The sequence below is a fragment of the Argiope bruennichi genome, chromosome 1, assembly GCF_947563725.1.
Source record: "Argiope bruennichi chromosome 1, qqArgBrue1.1, whole genome shotgun sequence".
Classification (NCBI taxonomy): Eukaryota; Metazoa; Arthropoda; class Arachnida; order Araneae; family Araneidae; genus Argiope; species Argiope bruennichi.
The window spans coordinates 52,452,884-52,466,138 of record NC_079151.1 but is presented as its reverse complement, the minus strand read 5'-3'; the positions used below and the strand labels follow the sequence as shown (position 1 = coordinate 52,466,138).

The following is a 13,255-nucleotide window of genomic DNA, read 5'->3' as shown; positions in this document are numbered from 1 at the left end:
GCACCACTAACGGGCCATAAATACTTTATATTTACTGTAAAAGTGTAAATTTAAAATAATTCTTTCATTTTATGTGATTTATTGACATTATTAAATTAATGCTATTAATTTGATGCGCACCCGGATAATCACCGAAAACCGCTAGTAAATGTTATATTTATAAAAGAATGCTTTTCACTTTTTGTAAATATGAAAAGATAATTTTCTTAATAAATATTATCTTTTCAACGCAAAAAGTTTCATTGTAAAATATTCTTGAAGCATGCGACTTTTTTTAACCTACTATCATTTTTTTAAATCTTGAAAGGTTTCGATGAAAATTGCTTTGTGTTATAATCAGAAAGAATGACTGATTTTTCAAATTTCACATTTACTAAGAAAACAATTAATTTGGAACATGTTTATTTAGTATTTTAATTTTCCTTGTATTGCATTTTATTTTTACTTTCTCGCCTACAAAAAGTGTTAAGCAAAAACTACTGTGAACGTCAAAAAAAAAAAAAAAAAAAAAATTCGATCTCAAGCTTTTAATGAATTTTTATAGTCTAACCAAGTCCGGAGAAAAATTCAATTTTGGACCTGTATCTCTCTGTGAACATGACAACGAACAGTTCTGATGAAATATTTGGTATATGGATTTTTCACCGAAATGGTTTGATTTTATTAAATTTTAGACAAAATTTGTCTACAGGAAATATATTTTGTCCATCTGTGTATGGGTCTGAACGAGTTAACTAAAAAAAAATGTGTGTGCTGAATAAATGTAATTTTGCATATGGTTTAATTTTCAGAATTGTAGATCTTTTCAAATGTTAATTAAATCCATAATTAGGTTGTCTATCTGTCAATCTGTCTATCCATGTGTATTTGAGTGCTATAAACGAAAACGCAACAAGTTAGATGTACGTATTTTTACCTATGATCTTCAAAAGGTAGATTATATATCTATATATGATAGATATATACTAAATATCTATCTGTTGCTTTTGAATACAAAAATTCTAAAAGGGAAATAAGCTGTGTAAGTGAAATTTATTACTGAAAATTGCAAATCTTTATCAAATTTCCGTTTCCGTAGATTGCATAAGTAGTAGAGCATTAACCGATTAATTTTTTTATGCTAATACTATGAAAAACGCTTTCATATTACAATAAACGTTTGTATGCAAAATTCGATTTTTTTTAAAAAAATATTAATTAATTTATATATAAAGCATTTATTCATTATTTAATCCAACAAAACTCTCTTAAAAATGCTTTTCAAAATATAATTAAATGAATTCTTAATGGAAAGCGTTTGAAGATTCGTAAAGTCTTAAAACTGTCCCAGCAAATCGATAAAATTTGCGAAACAGATACGATGCCATTAAACGCGAAAATAAACTGTCCATTCATCTTCATTAAGAGAGGAGCCTTAATTTGCTTCGCGGGGAGATAGTAACGCAATTGGAGCGACGTATTTATATTTGCAAAATGCTCTTTTGTCTTCTTAAGAAAAGTGGTTTGTTCCATTTTATTAGGTTTGTTTATTAAGAAAGATGGTTCGATCGATCCAAGTTTACCTTCGACTATCTAACCAATTCTTCGAGCAAAACTTTACCATTCACTGATTAGAAACCAATAACGGAAAGAAAGTAGATTCCGACATCAAAATGCATTTCTACCTAATCTTATCTTTTCAAAATTTCTGCTGGAGTCTCTTTTCTTCGGAAATTCCAGAATGATTGGGGGCCAGCATAAAACAATGTTTCCACTTTAAGTATGGGTAGGAAAGAAAAGACGAAACTACCGATGGGGTACTTTACTTAACGAGCTGAAATTAGAGCAGACAAAAGATTATATGAAAGACAAAAAAAAAAAAAAAAAAACTATAGAGAGTAAGAAAGAAAAAAAAACGTAATTCTATCTTTGGAAGATAAATACCGTGAAAGACTGGAATCAAATTGCTCACTATAAATCAAAGAAAATGGGTCCAATAATATTGGATTCTTTACTTAAGAAACAAGAGACAATTTCCAGGCGTTTAAAGGAACTCTAGGAAATATAAATGAATTGCTTCCTTGTCTCCGTGTTTGATAGAACGTTGCTCTTATCAGTGGTTTATGTCAAAACTGAATTGGGAAATCAGCGAAAGGATGTCATATTTGAAGTCTCTGCTTCATTTCATATTTAGTCGTTTTCACGTCTGATTTCGCACAATAGAAGCTGTATATATATAAAGAACGAATGCATTATTACTGATGCCAAGTTATTCTTCAAATTAAACTAGGTTTCTTTAAAAGAATGTTAAAAGTAATATCTTCTTTATCGGCGCTTTAAATGAAGGAATGGTGAGCTAGCTCCATTTATCAGGAAGTATTTTACAATCCCGAAAATTAATTCAGGCTCTTATCAAATACTCATTACCAACTTTGGATCCATTGAGCGTCGTCCAATCAAAAAAAAAAAGATGAAAGATATTCGAATATTTAAACCAAAATATCATAGTAATGATTTTAGACTTGATTCCTTAGGTTCACGATATGCTTATCGGGGAACCCGTCCTTGGATCAGAGGGCTATCTCCTTAGTGACTGGAGAAAACTTGACTTATTTTTTTTATGTTTTATTTATAGAATTACATTTAATTATAGAACATTGGTAACGATTGCAGAAATACATATATTTGATACCGTCGCTAAGTATATGTTAATATATCAAGAACTAAGACAATGAAAAGTATTGTTGTAGAATATACTTAGAAATATTTATTAAAATTAGCGAAACAAATTGTTAGAAAATGAAACGGATATCAATGGAAAGCTTTAGTTTTAAAAAAGTATAGAAATTATTTTAGTGTAATAGTAAGCTCCAAAATTAAGACGCTACTAGGAAATACGTTAAAATGTTTATTTTAATTGATTTTTATTATTGAAAAACCCTTTTTTAGTGTATTTATTGACCAAAAAATACTTGCAAAGCAAATTTAAAAGCTATAGGTCCAATGGTCTACCTTGAAGAGCATTTATAGATGATTTGGGAAGTATATTATGTAAATATGGTGATATTTAATTTAATAATTATGGCAAAAAATACATGATTTTCAATTCTTAAATGAATTAAGATTGTTGGGAAAACTTTCTCTATTCGTAATTGGAAAAACTCTATTCCCTGTATCTTATTTTCTTTTTACTATTATTATTAAAGAAAGTTTTTTTTTCTTTCTATAGTTTTCTTTTCTTTCTATTCTTGGCCGAATAGCTAATTTCCAAATCGTTAGAGATAAGTATATGATTCCACATCATAAGATGCTCTAAATGATGTAAAAATTATGTTTTGCGATATTTCAGTCCATAAATATAATGCCAAAAAAATGAAGAAATCTAAATTTTTATAGCCATATTTAATTAAATAATTTAGGCTTTAAATGAAAAAAAAACACTTTTCTGCGACTGAACTGACTTACCTTGAATTTCATTGTCTCTTCGAAAAATCTGCCAATAAATGGGCACTACTTGCTAGAGGTGGCCTTTTATTGGCTTAAAATAAAAGAATTTAAATTTCGCAATTCAATCAGTTTTAGTATACTAAAGGTTTTTTTTTAAATATTTATTTGTCAAGTATATCTTATTGATAATTACTAGCAGATCCGGGATTGAATATAAAAAGGTTTTATTGCCTCAAATTGTTTTGTTGACTTGTCTGGTGACTCAAGCTATATAAAATATAACTATTTACGTTATTTAGAACAATTTTTTTATCTGGAAATAAATGCATATCTCTAATGGTTAAGCGCAGCGTAGTGAAACCATGGCTCTTGCGTTATAAAAATCCAGATAATCCCTAACAATTTAGAAATTAACTAGTGTATCTATATATAATATATATAACCTACTTTTTTGTATGTGAGTTTAAATTTTTTAAGTATTCTGTTAAGCCCAAGTATACAGTAAAGTCCCAAACCTATGTCCAAAGACTTTTTGTAAAATGAATTAATATGTTCTTCAATGCGCATCTCAAGAGTCATATTATTAAAGTTCACATTGTAATAGCTGCATCTCTATTTTAGATATTTCTGAATGTTTCGATGTTGTCCTGAATTTCCTTCATTATCAGAACAGCCAGTTTTATTATCTTGATTTAGTATCTGACCTTACACCACTTCTCCTCCTTCATGTCGAACCGTAATGAACCCAGGGGAAAGCGTTCGCCAAAAAAAAGAAGAGGACTTGTCAAGTCATCTGATTCATTGCTCTTCGACTTTTAAGTGGGCATAGGAATGACAAAAAAAGAAAGCAGAAGAAAAAGCATCTAACAGTCTTTGAAGCTCAATCTTTGTTTCATTCTGGCTATTATCGGAAGAATTTTTTTTCTTCCGTCCTCTATTCTTCAGATATTTTTAGACGAGAGCGGGCAAAGTGAATGATGAGCAATAAATCAAGCCATATGAAAGAGATGTTGAAAAATGATGAAATGTATCAAGATAGGTTTGCTCTTGTTCTTTTCGTTTCACTTCACGAATAATTGCTCCATTCAGCGTTCGTTTTGCTTGACGATGATGTGGACCATAAAAATTTCATTGAGAAAACGGCTCGCTTTGTTTCCCTTTGGCGACACCAGATGGTTCTTTTGATTGCTGCCTTCTTTTTATGCCAAATATGGATGGATGGATTGTCTTCTGGGACTGAGTTGAATCTGGGAAGCTGGATTTATTAAGTTTTCTCTCGAATTCTCAACTACGACCTTCCAATAGGCTTGAAGAAAATATAAAATCGTCTTTAATAATGGAATAATTTATGGAATTTTACTATTTTATTTTTGTAATAATTCCTTTATATTGATCCTTTATCGTTTATTGACGAGTCTGACTCGTGATAAAAAATTTTGGGAAAAAAAAAGCATGAATATCACGGGTCATATCTGAAGCGTAAATCATGTAAAATATTTTTTGGATTTTTGTCATTTTGTTTTTGGAATAATTTCTTTATTTTAATCCATTATCTTTATTTGACGATTCTGACTCGTGATAACAAATTCGAATATATATATAGATAGATAGCTAGATATAATATAATATAATATAAAACATGAATACCTCGAGTCATAGAAACAAGAGCGGGTCAAACGTGAATATTACAAACTATTTGACTCATTGTTCTCGCACGTCACTCTGGCTCCGTTTAGCGCACGTCATCTCTTCTCGGCTAGGCCAAGATTTAACCGAGCTAAACGATATAGTATCAATATTTTTCTTGCAAAAATAAAGGATCAGGTTCTTTATTAAAGAAATGGTGAAATTTTATACATTTCTAATGAATATTTTAAATTGTTTATTACTAGTGTATATTCTTATTGTATTGTATATTCTTACAAGATATCCAAATAATACATTTCAATAGAAGTTGATCGAAAAAAATCAGGTTTTATATTTTCTCCTTTTTAGTAACTATGCGCATCTGTTTCAAGATTATTAAAAGCTTTCTGTAACAAGTTCTTTCAAACATCCTTCTTTTACTAATAACTTTTTCATTGTTAACTATGTCAAATTGCTTTTCTTAACACAAATCGATTCATTTTTACTTACAGTTCGCAAAGTCGATTTTCTTAAACTAATAATTCTTCTGTGAAGGCAACTCATCTTATGGAAATCAATTTTATGAAATTTATTCTTCGCTTCTAGGAATCGTTAAAAAAATGTTGAAAATTCATTAAACGCATTCGTTCTTTTTAAATTCCTCTTAAAATGATTCAATGAATAATCCATAATCTGCCCAAAATCAATTAAAAGATCTTATCTGTCATCGCAACATAAATTAGGTTTTCATCAATTAATGCTGTGTCCTCTATCAAGTAGTCCTGTTAAATTATAATACTTTTGTTTCAACATATGATGGTGATTTCGAGCAATTTTTTAAAATATCTTTAAATAAAAACGTTCAAAATCACCTCTAGATAAATATTATTATAAATCTAGTGTAGTTGTTACGAGTCTAGATGTTGCGAGGTATATATTGTTATGAGTCTGTAATAAAGCTTTCCTGCCAAGTTAATATCATGGTAGGAAAAAGGGATTTACATAGTTTCTTAATGGCTATGAATCTCGAATTGGGAAACAAAAAGGAAGTTTTTGGAAAATGCTAGATTTTTGGCTGTATGTCATTATTAGGACCCGAGATATGGACTTTTTATTGGGAAACTACATATGCTGTCGGAAGAATATAAATGGTGAATCACTCACATGAAGTTTCTCTCTTTGGAATCTGCAGAGTGAACTCATTTAAATATGCTGAACGCTATTTTCTGTTTAACGTTTTGCTGTCTGTCTATGTTATGTCTATAAGTACTTTATGCACATCTTGACTATGTTTCCGCTGCTTCTGTTTCGTGATTTCTTGTGAAATAAAGCACCATTTTCTTTTCCAAAGCATTAGATTTCTTTCACCGTACATCCAGCAGACAATATCCATAACAATGATATATTTTTTACATTATCATGAATAAAATAAATTAATTTTGCGTCACAATCATGTGACAAATGTAACTTTGTGTGCCATCTAAATGCATTTACTGAACTGTTTCACTGTACTGACAAAATACGTTTGCCCTTTTATCTAACGTTGTAATTGGCAGTGTGACGTTATGTATATATTGTTTACATTTTGCACAAACTTTTTGAATAGGAAATATTCGATGTGTTCAATTTTTGTCTACATTATACTACGTTCCTTTAGGCATAAGTTTTGCCCAATCGATTAGTGTGCATATTTAGTGTCCAAAATATTAAAATAAGTTTTTTTATATAACAAATTATTAAGAATTTCCGAAGTAAGCCCAAATGACTCTAAAATTATAAAGTCATTTAAAAATTATAAAGTCATTATAAAGTAAAATTATAAAGTCATTATAAAGTAAAATTATAAAGTCATATAAATTTATAAATTTAAAGCAAATAAAATTTAATGACTCTAAAAAACTCAAATATTTAATAATGTAAAATGAAAAATAATAAATTAGATAAAGTTTTAATGCCAATTAGAAATCTATAAAATTAATTATTTCAAAAAAGAAAATAATTATTCTTAAAGTTACGAATAAGAACTGCCCGATGAGCAGTGAATTTCGAATTTAAATTGATAAATATGTCTATACAGTCAACTTGAATTGATTCCATTGACAGTTATCGTAAAAATATTTTATGGTATATGCTTTTGATTTATAAATAATATTATTGTGAGTGTCTTAATTTTTAATTAGCATTTGATTTCAAATTATTGGGAGTTCTTGCGGCTTTATATTTAAGCTTAAAGTAATCATTATGTGCTTATCATGTGAATAAAGTGGCAATGCCAAATAAAATTTTTTCATCGGATATCCAAAGCTTTTGGATTAAATTGTTAAATTTTTAAAGATTAATTAAATAGTTATTTCTGTCTTTCACCGAAACTTACACATAAAAAAAGTTAGAAATATATAGAACTTTTCATTGAAAGTTTGCTTTTATTTGCGATATGAATTTGAATGTAATGGTCTTTAATGAGCAGAAAACTTTTCCTATTAATTAAGAAAGCTTTAAAATCGCGTCAATTTGAACTTGCGGCCAAATGATACCAAAATTAAAAAAGAGACTTTTCAAATCAATTCAAGCATGATTGAATTTTATTTTCCTGCATTTTAATTGGTTGCTGCTTCCTTCGATCTGAATTAAAAGACTCTTTCTAAAACGGAATTTTCTTTTTGGAATGATACATTTTTACATCTTTATTCACTGTGAGAAACAGGATTTTACAACCACTGAGCATGGAAGTGTTTTGAAAAAAAAAATGTTTTACCATTCTTTCATATTGCATTTCTGCCGATTCTTTTGGAACTCATAATTAAATTTATCCTAATTAAATCTTTCCTTTGATAGGGAAGCAGGCGTAGAGAAAAAAAATCTCATTTATCTTTAGCATTTAATTATACATTTCGTCTCGTCTGTCTGTTTTATAACATCATAAACTTTGGTCATAGCATTTCCTGCATTCTCTCATCTTGTCTGCTCTGCTTGTTGATGTGGCATTGGATGTATTGCAAAAAAAAATGGCGGAGCGGTTCTTTGCTTTTTACTGCGCATCGATCCCTTAACCTTATGTCGCCAAAATGTTACTGTAATTGAATTTTGTTCATCAATATTCATTAAACTGCGAAGAGTTCTTTTTTTCGGTGATTTGATGTGTTTGTTCCGGAAATATAGTTACATAAAGCGAGGAAGAATTAATAATACAATATAATGCAGTCTTAGAAGTAAAGCACGAGACATTTATATGTGGAAGCTAAAGATGTTGAACTAAGTGCTCATCTACATTTTATAATGCCGAGAAAAATGGCTCTACACATTAGTATTTGATTGAATTCGTGAAATTTCTTTTTCTTAACATGAAATGTTTTAGCATGCTTAATGTAATTGGTTAGTGAACGAAATCTTTTACCACATAGGTTTGAAACTGAGTGGTGGCGGGGTGGTCGGCTGTACGCAAGAAGAAGAAGGTTTGAAACTGAATAAAAATTTTGCTTCAGATTAATCCTATTTGACTGGTGATTTTCGCTGTGGGTAAATTGACCGCAACATAAAATAAAATCTGTCCAGTCCATTAGAATTTTCCCTATTTGTATAGACTTATAAAAAATAGGAAAATAATTTTTTATGCTACAAATTATTACTATTTTTCGAAATGAGTTGAAATTTAAAGAAAACTAGTAAACACGATTGTTAAGTTTAGTTTCGAATTTATCTTCCGAAACTGCACGAGGAATTCAAAACCGGTACCTGAATATGCGGTATCATTCTAAATAGTGCCACAACAAGGATTTCGATCTCAAAATCATATTTTAGATACTCTAGACCTGCATATACAGTAGAATTTGAATGAAGGGTTTTGAACTAGAAACACTCCGATTCCTTGACCAAGATTTTACCTGTAGGTTACCTCGATTCCACAAACAAAATTGTAGGATGTTTAAAGTAAAATGTTCCTCTGTACGAAGCATTGTATTTTATTTTAAAATTCAATTAGAAAGGTGCAAATTAACAAAATTAGGATTTATTTGGAAAGGGGAATACATGATGAATAAATTAAATTTTTATAATAACTATCGATATTTATTGCTATATTTCTTCAAATAAAATGGATTTTAAATATTTACAATATTCCATATTTTGGTTCTATATTTAGCATACATACTGCTTAAGCGAACTTGATAAAAATCTAATCACTTATCTGAGCGATTTTTTTCATAATTTTGATATGATGCTTACCATATATTTATTTAATTTGTTAACTTAAAAAAAATGTATCTAATTAGTTATAATTAATGCAAAAAAACTAATTTTTATAGCGAGGGATTTTTCAACTGCTGCAAATTTATTATTATATAGTTATATATATTTAAATTGATGTCAAATGATTTTTCGTTTTTCACCCTTCCTCGAGTAAAATAGCGATATCACTAAAATATTTTGAAGTTTCTTTTTAATTTATTCCGTTGGTTTTATGCTACTCTTATAGTTACAAAGCATTGTGGTTTTTGAATGCATGCCAAAATAAACATTACTCCATCAAACTAGGAACATTTTAAACAGCGGCTGAGTAAATTTTAAATGCTTTTCTGACTAAATTTAGATTTGAGTGCACTGCATTTTTATTTTATTGCGCACTGATCTTTTTTGTTACTTTAAGTTATGTTACAATGTTACGTTAGGTCTCGTGCATTATATATGGCAATATTTAATAATTTGAATGAAAATTAATCTATTTGGCTTATCATCTATCTAATCCTATATTATTAATCATTGAAGGGTCTTTAAAATTATCAATATTTTTATATCAATTGAATTACTTTATTTGCATTCTATTGGTTTCGTTAAAATTAATAAAATGTTTTTTTTTTGTATTCATCTTTAGAAAGAAGCTGCGTTTCTTTTTAAATGTTTACATACAATCAGTTGTCTCCCCAAAACTTTCTCGCATACTCTCTAATAAACTTGTCGTGCCAAAGAAACCCCTTACATGGCATTGGCTTACAATCGTTACGGAATATTAACTTTTGACGTGAATTTAGTATTATTACCGAATCTATCGCATGATTCTTGGCGACTTTTTTTGTCGATTAATCCCTAACATACGTTAATGGCATCCAAAAATCGAATTTCTCGATTGGACATATTTTTCCGATGACTTAGATTTTTAGACCTACCGATTGAAAAAAGATTGACAGTAAACTGCACGCTGTAGTCGAAAAATCCCACAGAAAATTTGATACATTTAAGTCACTGCATTTTTGAATTATTGAGTTTATATGTATTTGAAAGTACAGACCGACAGACAGTTAACCTATTGTTGGATTTGGCTCAAAGTGTGACAGGTGTCTACACTATATATGCTAAATATGTGTGCCGAATTTGATGTATCTAGCTCTATTCGTTTTGTAATTATTTTGTTAACTTATATTCGTACAGCCGGACAGATGGACTTCCTATGAACAGATTTTACTGAAAATTGGTTAGAAATATGCTAATTTGTTGTAAAGACCGTATACCAAGTTTCAACCGCCTAGCTCAAATGGTTTTTGAAGTGTTTTTGTCACAGACAGGCAGACAGAAGAGTATTTCTAGAAATGGGGTTTTTGAACTCAGGTTGGTCTGAAACATGGAGATTCGTCAAAATATCGATATATTCTCGATGACAATACTTTCTCTATACTTCGTATGAGAGAAAGTAAAAATTTTTCAAGAAAAGTATTTATTCTTTAGCAAATGTCTATAACTTGTCTAAATAATATTATTATTTTTTAAATAAAATTTATAAAACCTATACATTTTTCCATCAGCTGGATATTTAGAAATTTATTTTCAGTTTTTGAAAATTAAATGAGTTATTGTTATCATTCTAATTGAAGTTATGAATTTAAAAAAAATTATGTAGTGTTATTTTTTTTTAAGAAATTACAAAAATTTCCTTTTTAATTCATATTGCTATAAGTTTATATTTATACTACAGAATTTATTGTTCGAAATATTAATATGGGACTACTATATGGGATTTTGATTTTTTTTTTTTTTAGAACGGAGACGAAACATGAAATTATTTTAAATTACGTCATTACGTATATATTTATTCGAAAAAAATCGAAATTTAATTTATTTTTTGCAACTGTATATTTATCAAATTTTAAAATTCCGAATATTTCGTTTAAAAAAGGTTATTTAAATATATTTAATTCAAATTTTTATTAGAAGTATTTCTCTATATTCACAATTCACTCATTTTTTTTATCAATTATCTCTCTAAAGATATCTTAAAGAAAAATGTTAATTTGAAAACCTCTGAAATAGGTTTACAAAGAATATGCAAATTCCGATACATGTCTTCTTTCAGCTTGATTTGAAACTTTTTCTGAGCTTGCATTTTTCAATTAATCGATAATTTTCTTAAAAGGCAAACTCTTGCCACTCTAAGAGAAACATGGTTTCTGTTTATTTATTTAATTAAAATACCTCTTCAGGATCTAAATTGGATTTACCGTTGTCATAGAAACCGAATTAAGATGTACACTTTTCCCAAGAGCTGAAAAGTTAAATTTTTTCTTTTCGTTGTCTAAGAATTCGTTAAACAGCTCGTGATGTAAAAAAAAAATTAGGAAAATAAATTAGTTAATTTAGAGTTATAATAAGATATTGTGAGGTCCATTTATTTTCCTTTTATAAAATGTATTCATTTACCTCAAGTTAATGTAACTTAATGCAAGGCTTTCAAATTAATAGGTTGAAAAGTTTCCTGTCTGTTAACTTTGTTTCCTGTGGCTCTGGTAATTTTGCTTTCTTATAAAATATATAAACTAAATTTGACCTGTGAAATTCCAGAATATTTATTAAAATAATTTGATGCTAATTAAAAAACACAATTTTTCTGAGTTTTTTTCAAAATGAGTTAATAATTATTTTAAAGATTAATATAAAAAAAAAATTTTAAAAACTGGGAAAAATTGTTTTTTTTTATAACCATAAAAATATTTTGATATATATGGTGAAGCTTTACAGGTCAAATTTAGTTTTTATATTTGATAAGAAAACATTTCGTTTATAAACTAATTACAGAGTTCTCTGTTTTATCTTAATTCAAAAGTTAGAATGCTTTTAAACTTTTTTAATTTAAAAAACTTTAAAAGAATTTCAAATTAGATGTGCTAGAAAAAGTAATTTTAGAAAAAGATTTTTATTGTGTAATTATGTGACGCAATTTTCATTATGTAATGCGAGTAATAATATTCAATAAAAGTACTTCAAACTCAATTTTATACGAATATTATACAATAAAAAATTTCAAAAGGTATTTTATAAGATTAATTTTTGTGAAAACTAACTTTTTAAACATTTAAGAGTTCTTATTTGTTCATCATTATTATTTATTTTTTTCACTTTCAAATTACAGAGGTGTTATTTAGTAAATTACCCTCCACATATTTAGTCTAATGTTTATGTTATGCCTAATGTTATGTTATGCATTACAAATTTGAAGATAATTTTTGATATTTTGAAAAGTTGTTTTTCTCGAAATATTTAGACACAGTTAAACATTAGAGAAATATCTTCAAAACAGTGCTTTGTGATAGAGCTGTTTTCGAAAAAAAAAATTCCATTGCTGCATTTCTTCAAAATTAATTTTTTCCAATAAAAGTATTGTACTGAATAGTTTATACGAAAATAGAAGCCAACTTTCACAAATTTTGCACAATTATGTACAAATTTCAATAATGAATCCGAAATGCAGTATTGTCAACCATATAATTACAAACCATTCAACCAAAACATTTATATTTCAATATAATTGCCAGCATTTCTTATTTCCGGCAATATGAAACATTTAAAGAAGTATCAGTTCTGTTGTTGATTCATGTGAATTTAAAAATCTGAAGAACATTACGGATACAAAACTTCAAAACTATTAATCATCTTGAAATAAAATCAAAACACAAGAGTACCTAAATCCGAAGAATCATATAGTCCTTCAATATAATCTCCAATATTCTGTGCAACTTGCTTCCAACTATATGAAAGTTGTAGAATACCTGAAGAAGTATCAGTTCTGTTAGTGATTCACGTCGAGAGATATATTACTTTAAAAATCTCCCTGAAGCAGTTTAATCCCAGGAAGCGATTTCTGATCTTCGAAAATCAGGGAGCGTAAATCTGAGGAGCACTTGGGTCGATATTGCATCCCTAGATTCGGTAGAACCATCCC

At 28.3% G+C, this 13,255-nt stretch overlaps 1 protein-coding gene across 4 annotated transcripts in view; it reads left to right on the top strand.

Moving 5' to 3' along the window:
* The window catches only part of LOC129964241 (neogenin-like), a 307,312-nt gene that overhangs the window by 240,373 nt on the left and 53,684 nt on the right, over positions 1–13,255 (top strand). The gene's annotated exons all lie outside the window — the stretch shown is intronic.